This window comes from Phocoena sinus, chromosome 8 (assembly GCF_008692025.1).
Source record: "Phocoena sinus isolate mPhoSin1 chromosome 8, mPhoSin1.pri, whole genome shotgun sequence".
NCBI classification, from domain to species: Eukaryota; Metazoa; Chordata; class Mammalia; order Artiodactyla; family Phocoenidae; genus Phocoena; species Phocoena sinus.
In genome coordinates this window covers 756,585-764,773 of record NC_045770.1, presented here as the reverse complement: position 1 = coordinate 764,773, position 8,189 = coordinate 756,585, and positions in this window count along the sequence as shown.

The following is an 8,189-nucleotide window of genomic DNA, read 5'->3' as shown; positions in this document are numbered from 1 at the left end:
GGACCTTGTTACTTTTGTTATCACCTCTCTCTCGTCATTAGTTTCTTCCTCTGTTGGTTCATTCCAGCAACATAAAAACGTACTTTATTTTGTTGTTGTTGAAACGTAAAAACATACTTTAATATCTCCCGACATAAAAGTGAGTAAAGCTCACCCTGTGACATCATATCCTCATTGGTAACCATCCCATTTCTCTGTTCCCCTTTGCTACAAGGTGTATTAGTTCTGTCTTTTTTCTGTATTCTGATGCTTTTTTTATTCTGGAGCCTTGATGACCCTGGAGAGACTGCCTCTCCCGAGATTAGCCACTTTCCAGAGAGAGTAGATAACTTGCCCATAAGTGCACTTTTCAAATACAGGTCAGCCAATCCAATGCCTACGCTGCAGCCACCTCCTTTATCAAACTCTCACATTCCAGGCCGTCATTCCCCACCCTAACCACCCCAGGGCCAGGTACCAAACAACCAGTGGCAGCCCCTATGCCCTGTTGAAATTACTCAAATCAGCCCATCCTAAGCCTGCCACCCTGCCTCGCCCATTCGTCCCCTGGAGACCACAATAAAGGCTCCTACCGACAGTCTCCCCCAAGCCCCAGCTCCTGACCACCCTGGCGCTTCCCCATGTGGCCCGTTATCGCATGGGATGTCTCCCTTCCTGGCACTGTAACAAACTCATTTTTAATGGCAATTGTCTCTTGATCTGCTGGCCTGTCCTATATTTTAAAACACCAGGCTTCTCAAAAGTGTTGTCTGCTGTGTCTCTAACTGCTCACTTCCCATGCCTCACCTTACTCCAGCCTGGTGTCTGTTCCATCATCCCACTGACGCTGCTCTTACCGAGGTTACCAATAACCTCCTCGTCCAGTGATGCCAAATAGGTGTTTTCTGACTAATCATTCATTCTTTCAGTAAGTTTTTAATAAGTCCCTCTTTTGTGATAGGCACTCGGGCCCCAACAGTGAACAGGACAGACAGGGCCTAACCCCCAAGGAGCTTACACACTAGTGAGGCAGACACACGATGAGCAAGTGTATCAGAGTGTTAAGGGCACTTAACAGGCGACACTCCTGCTGCCTTCAGATTGGCAACCCAGACTGAGGACGAACAGGAGCTGTGTGCCTCTCCTTCTCAAGAGGGCCGGTTCCAGGTACACCCTCCCAAGGAGCAGCCTGGTCAGCCCTAGCACCACGCACCAGGCCTCTGCAGCCTGGGGAGGCTCCAGTGCAGAGTGGCTGCCTCACAAGGAGAGACTGTAAAGGCTCTGGCACATCCTCTCCTCTCTGTGCGGGTTCAGAAAGGGTGTGCTTCCCCTCAGAGCCAAATGAAACAAGGGCTCCAGGACAACCTGTCCCAGCAGGAAAGCGCGTCATCTTGTCATCTCTCTCGTTGGAATGGCCAGTGGCTGAGCCGCAGAGCCTGTGACTCAACCTAGGGCCTAAGGCGGGCCCTGAGGGACTGCCCAGCGCCCCTGACCCCTGACTTTTGAGCCTGTATGCCACCCCGCACCCCACCGTGTTTCTAAAGGAGGGAACCTGGCAAGACCAACTTCCTCAGAAAGGTTAAATTGTTTGCCCGCGTTGATCAGTTACTAAATGGGGAGCCGACATTGTAAATGCAGATGGTTTAGGGGCTGGGGCTGAGGCATCAAGGAGAAGGGCACGGTTTCTCAAGAGCAGAGTGATGCAGAGCTGAGACCTCAGGGCCCACTGTCCCTGGCTGGTGAAGAAACCAAAGCATCTTGAAATCCTTCCTTGACAACATGTTTGTAGACAAAGGGTCTGAGGCCCCTGACCATAGAGGAAAAGGATTCAGTGGAAATAGGGGAAAGGGCCCCAAAAGGGGAGGCTGGGGACACAAAAGGAGCTTTGGCTGGTTTACGGATCTGACCCGGTCACACCCTGTACCATGCCATCCACAAGGTGACAAAGGGTCCCTTCCTGCCCCAGGACCAGCCCGGTGTGTCCCACAACCTAAAAGCAAAGGGTCTGGATCCCTGAAATCAGCGTTCTTGAGGTTTATAAAGTCCATGAAACTTCCTTGGCACATGGTCTCTCCCACCTTTTTTTGTCACCGTAATTTACCTGAATTCCCATTAATAGGTGTATTGACATTGCTCAGTAGGGCTCCAGAGTCTCATTGCCCTACATGATCTCACTGGGGGACACAGATATCCTGGGACTGGTTTGTGTTCAACTGAAAGTTAGCCTAAAGGAAAAAGTACTGGACCAGGACTCAAGACTGAGGCCTCTTCTTGCTTTCTAGGCAACTTCTTGCTGCCTTAAAGCCTTTGTGGAACAAAGAGAGGTGTGGAAGGAGGAAAGGAAAGGAGGGAGGGAGGGAAGGAGGGAGGGAAGAACGGAGGGATGGTATAGGCAGTGGTGGGGGGCGGAGAGGGAAGAAGGGACATTGGTTGGTTGGCTCTAATGGGTCTCACTGCCCACTCCTGTCTCTAAAAAAGAGAGACCACCACCTGTTTTACTTAATCCATAAGGTCACCATGGGCATCAAATGAAATACATGTAAAAGAATGTTCTAAAGTGTGGAGCGCTGGGTTAGCATGAAGTTAGGGACAATTTAAAAATAGATTAAAAGCCCTTAAGTAACACAGTTTAACACAGAGGAGGGCCTCCTGACCTAAACTATTTATTTCTCCTCAGTACTTAATTTTTTTTAAACTTAGCTTTGCCACAGAGCTGACAGATCTAAACAAAAAGGTTCATTTCTGTCCATATTCTCAGCCATCCAGGGGTCTGCCCCGGCTCACAGCCTGGTGCAGAGGAGTTTGAAGCGTTGGCACTTTTGTGTGAAAATGGGAGACTACAAAACACTTTAAGTATATGCTTTCAAAAATTAAGACCAGAGTGTATGAAATACCAAAAAGGTTTTCATTAAGGCTCAAAAAGAAAAAGGACCGAGGAAACAGGAAACAGACACTAGGAGAATTGCGACAGTTCATTGAGGCAGAGAAAGCCAGAGAGACACTAGGAGGCGCTCTCCCGGCACAGCAGCCCTGGGGCGCACAGCTTTTAGGGCATTTATATGGAGACTTTTTACCACGGCAGGTGTTTTTAAATTTGTAGATGGACCTGTTTTTTTGGGTTTTTTTTTTTTTTGGCTGGTGGGTTGGCTGTTTTCTTCACTTGGAACCATGAGCATAAATAGAAGTATCATATTTTGGTATTTGCCCTCCACCTAAAGACCAGATGAAACTAAAAATAAGCATAGTAGGAGCTGATAGATTACCAGAGTATTGCCGAGACAGAACATAGGAAGAGAGGCTGTTGAGGAAGAGGAGGGGTGCCGGTGTGGTAGGGGAAGGTGAGCTGATCTCGCAGTCGGTCCCGCAGATCCACCCCAGGGCCCACAGCCTCTCCGAGTCGGAGGAGGCGCTGCACCGCTGACTTGTACGTGAATGTTGCCGCAGGCCCGTTAGAGCTGGGACCCGCTCAGACAGGTGGAGCCAGGCCCCAAGACTGTCTTCATCACACAACTGAAGTGTCAGCTGTCTTCTCCCTGTTCTCAAAGATGTCAGGCATTGTGAAGTCTGCAAGTTAAAAACTCTATGAGTGGTCCGTTCGGCTTTTGCTCAGGGGCTGACTTCTGTCCTTGAGGGCCCCCCGCCAGCACTGATTCAAACTGTGCCCACGCCTCCTCCTCACTCCACCTGCCCCTCATCCTGCCCGAGTTTCTTCCCAAAGCTAGTATCACTTTATTCTACAACATGTGATTTTCTTACTGCGATAATTGCTTGCTGTCTGTCTCCCTACCACTAGAATGTAGGCCTAGAAGGGTAGGAGCCTTGCCTACGTGTTCATGATGGATCCCGAGTGAATTGTACAGTGACCCACACAGGATCTACCCTCAGTGCACGTCTGCTCAGTGAATGAAGAGTATTTCCTTCACCTCCAGCCTCAAATCCTTTCACAATCACGTTGAGCCATGAGTTTAAAATCTGGGGTCGATTAAGGAGACCAAAAGCCAGAGGTGAGATTAGATGTCATCACAAAGTACCTCCTAGGTATAAATAAAAGTTAGGAAATGAACTTTTTTAGCAAATGTTTATTTATATCAAAATACAAAACATTTCTGAAGCAGAGTAATGTTACATGAGAAGCAGTTAAATCCTAAACTTCTTTAATTTTAACTTGCAACACTCCCTGCATTCCTTCACTGGCTACACATCTTGTCTCCCATCGTGCCCTTCCTTTTCCCTTTGCTTGTTTGCCCATGTCTGTGTTTGCTTGTTCTGCTCTTTAACTCACTATATGAACATGCAGTGTTACTGGCGATGCATTGGTTAGTATCCGGCAAGCCTGGAAATGCCAGCGAGGGGAGCCCGGCACAGTGACCTGAGCCGAGGCTAGCCACAGGTCCTCTCCTGAGTCTGGGGTGTCACTCAGCTTTCAACTGGCAAGAGCCTAAGGCCAAAGGTCACTGTCTGTGGCAGGCAGGGCAGGCTTTATTGCTTGGGCCCCAGAGCAGGCGTGGCCAAGGGGCACCTCTGGCCGGGTCTTCTTTGTGGATTGGGAAGAAGGGGTTGGGCAGCCTGAAGGGGTGGCAGCTGGAACAGGCCCAGGACCAGGACGGGAGGTCAGGGGACCCTGCAGGAGGAACCCCTTCTCCAAGAAATCAAGCTGGAGCTGGGAAGGAGAAAGGTTCCTGCCCGTCCTGTGATTTGGTGGTTGGAGGTGCCTGCCTCTTGGACGGGCCCTTTATAAATGCTTAGACTTTGGAGATTTTGAAGAAAAAGCACCTGGTTGAGAGTGCAGCTATTTCCATAAACCTCCATTCCCCAACAGAGAGGAAAGGGAAGGAGACAGGAAACGGGGGAGGACACCCTACCCCTCTCATTACAACCAGCCCACTCCCAGAGCCAGCCTGGGTCTCCCCTTCAGGCCCCCGGTTGGTGCATTCACTTTGGCATTGTGCACCTGTAGCACACCTACACACATAGGCACACACACACCCCAGCCCCCCCACATGCACACACATACACACACACACACAAATGCCTGGTGTCTTTCCAGAGTCTACTCAGGAAGCAGAATGGTGTCCCATCTTCACCATCATCCTCCGCTCCAAGGGGTCTCCTCGGCCCACAGGTCCCCAAGACCTGGCCCCAGGCTTGGCACACACTGGCATTCCCAGGCTTTGAGAAGAGGGTGACAGAACAGGGCACTCACCAGAGACAGGTTGTACAGAGTGTAGAATATGTTCATATAAGGCTTTGGTACAGCACCGATTAAATGTTCTTATCGTTTGATTTCTAAGTTGTCTCTTAGAAGAAAAAAAAAGCTTACTGAAAAAATAGTGTTTTTATTTACTTTTGAGTTACATACCTGAAGTTCAAAAAGTAAGCCTCTAGTTGCCATTCAGATTCACACTCAAAGGTGTTCTGTGTGCGTCTGTACAATTTGTTGGTTTGTCTTTAATGGTTAACCAAAGTCAGCCAACCAATACCATGAAGTCAGCTGCCCATGATAACTGACTTTTTCCACTGCATACATACAGAAAAGAGAGAGAGAGTGAGAACACAAAAGCCACCCCTACGTCTCCCACCCCAAACCCCTAGGGGAAAAATCAAATAGAGGACAAAATACAGCAAGATTTAAGGAACCAGTTGGACGAAGGAGGTTCAGCCCAGCTGGCCTCTTCAAGAACAGCACCATAAAGCACCCTAGCGCAGTTACGTTGTAGTACTCAACATTCAAGAAATGGAAACGAGGTTTGAAGGATCTTCACGAGAAGACCTGGCATGGATGGGGGCAACCCCCAAAGAAAGTTGAAGAAGGAAAAAGCGTTTGCTATGAGAGCAGGAACTCCCATGACCAAACCGAGAGTCATACCCAGATTCCTCAGAAAAGAACTAATGCAAGAGGCCCCGGGCAGACAGAGGCGCAGGGCTGTTGGGGTGTGGTGAGGTGGCCGCGGGACCCCTCCCCGACCCCTCCGTGTCTACAAGCCACTGGGTGAAATGAGGAAAAGAAATCCACACACGTTTCCAGGTGCGCAATGGAAGTATGATACCCAGGGTGATAGAGTCTCTCCTGGTGAAAGAGAAAAAGCTGGAGGCGAGAGGAACCGGGCATCACTGACATGAAGCCGATAGAGTCCCTTCGGATCAGCGGCTGTGAAAAGGAGGAGCAACTGGTGAGCGCACACCCACCTGCGCCCCTACCTCTGGCCCCACAGATGGCGGTTCGGAAATGAAATCTGAACGAGGCATTAAGGCCTCTGGAGACTGATGTATACGACTTGGCAAGGGGGGCTTTAAACTGCTATTCTTCCCTAAACCAGCCATTCCGTCTAAAGTCCCAGCAATCAAGACCCCTGCACACAGCGACCCCTCCCAGGCCCTGGGCACGGCGGCACAGAAGAGACCCCTACATGCCAACACCAGGGCCAGACCCTCAGGGACAGGGAATGTGCCGTGTGGGTTCTCCTGTTCTCCCACCTTCTGCCTTGACGTTGCCCAAAGCGGGTGAGCATGAATACCTACAGCAAAGAGGAGCGGGAGGGCCAGAGGGCAATGGGCAAACCCCGCTTCCCCAAGCTACTACTCGATGACCGAGGAGAAAGGATACGGCCCACGCTGATCCCTGGGTGAGCAACGCGCAGTGCATCTGTCTACTGCAAACCCTGTTCCACAGAGCGGACAGAGGTAGCAAAACTAAAACAACTCTGTAGATGCCCCCACCACCTACCAACAGGGAGAAGCACCAACATTCAGTATCCCTTCCACCACACGGGGACCGAGGAGTACGGCACGAGCACGTGGGGCGGCGCGCGGCTCCAGCCCCCAAAGACCTAACCAGAGCACCCATCCCACCCGCCTGTCTTAGCAACTGAGAAGTTCAAAGACCAAAAACTTTGCTTACTCCACATATAATCAAATCTCAATCCGTTTTGCCCCACCTGCCTTTGTGAAAGGCTGGTTCTTCAGAGAAACTGGAGATCTCGGCTGGGCTATCTATCCTTTCCCCGCCAATGCCTACCGTTTCGCCATCTTTCTGAGGCTCAGGGCCAGGATCACAGACCAGGTAGAGATAAACATCACATCCCTTCCAAGCTCTGAAATCTCAAGGTAGGGCTATGTCCCTTGTCTTCACTTTTCTTCCCATAAATGAAGACTCCAATTGGAGGTAAGGGATGGGATGGGAATGCACAGGTCAGTGACTCCTTGATGCTAAGGAAGGACCACATCTAGGCTTTCATATGGAAAGAAGCAAGAGTTTGAGAGTAACCCCAGACCCAGTGGGGTACTAACCCTCTGAGGGGCCTGTGATGCCGAGGTGATTTGTTTCGCTGGTTGCATGGTACCAGAAGTGGGACAGGGTCTGTGGAGAAAGAGAGGATCGCTCTAAGAGCTAAAAAAAAAAAACAGTAATGGAAAGCCCTCTTGGTGTGGAGTTTTTGGCAGGTTGGAAAAGGGTGCAAGCCGGGAAGGGACATAGAATGTGCTGCTTTTCCTCTTGTTCAACCTCCCTGAAAAATCTTACAAGAAACATCTGGCCATATCCTCCTTTGGCCTCCTGAGAAGACTGCAGGAAAGATTAGTTACCTGCCAAGGATGGACATACAGCCAGTGGGACCCAGTGTTGGAGCTCCCCCGGTATTGCATGGACAGAGCCCATTTTCCTTCAGTATCCTTGGGAAATGAGAATGTCTTGAGCAGGAATGCAAGGGACTAAGGACAGTGCCTGAGTGAATGCCAGGGCCCCTTAAGTCTAAAGTATGGTGGGAGAAGGGTCAGGAGTCAAACTCAAGCTCCACCCCTACCTACTCTTCCCATTAATATCCCAAATGTAAAAAAATGCTTCCCATGGCTGAGGTATCTGAATTCCTCTAATGACCAGACTCCATAAGACAAAAGCTCTTGGCTAGCATGACACTCTAGTTGGGGAGGAGGGGTTAGTATTGCATTTTTTTTAGTTGACCAGCAGGGTGTGGGCAGAGAGACTGCCTCCACAGGTCTCTCCTGGCTGTCTGCACCATTTGGCCCTGCACCAGCTTCAAACACATCACTCTGAGCTCTTGGCAAGTCGACAAAAAAGCTAGCACCCAGAGACGATTGCTGAGGCTGCAGGGTACGTGGTCCTTGCAGCATATTTGAGGTCTTGAGTTCTCAGCGAGGTATTCTTCAGGGCACACAAAGTTTCTTGCTCAAGTGCCACTGAGTGCCTACTCCCC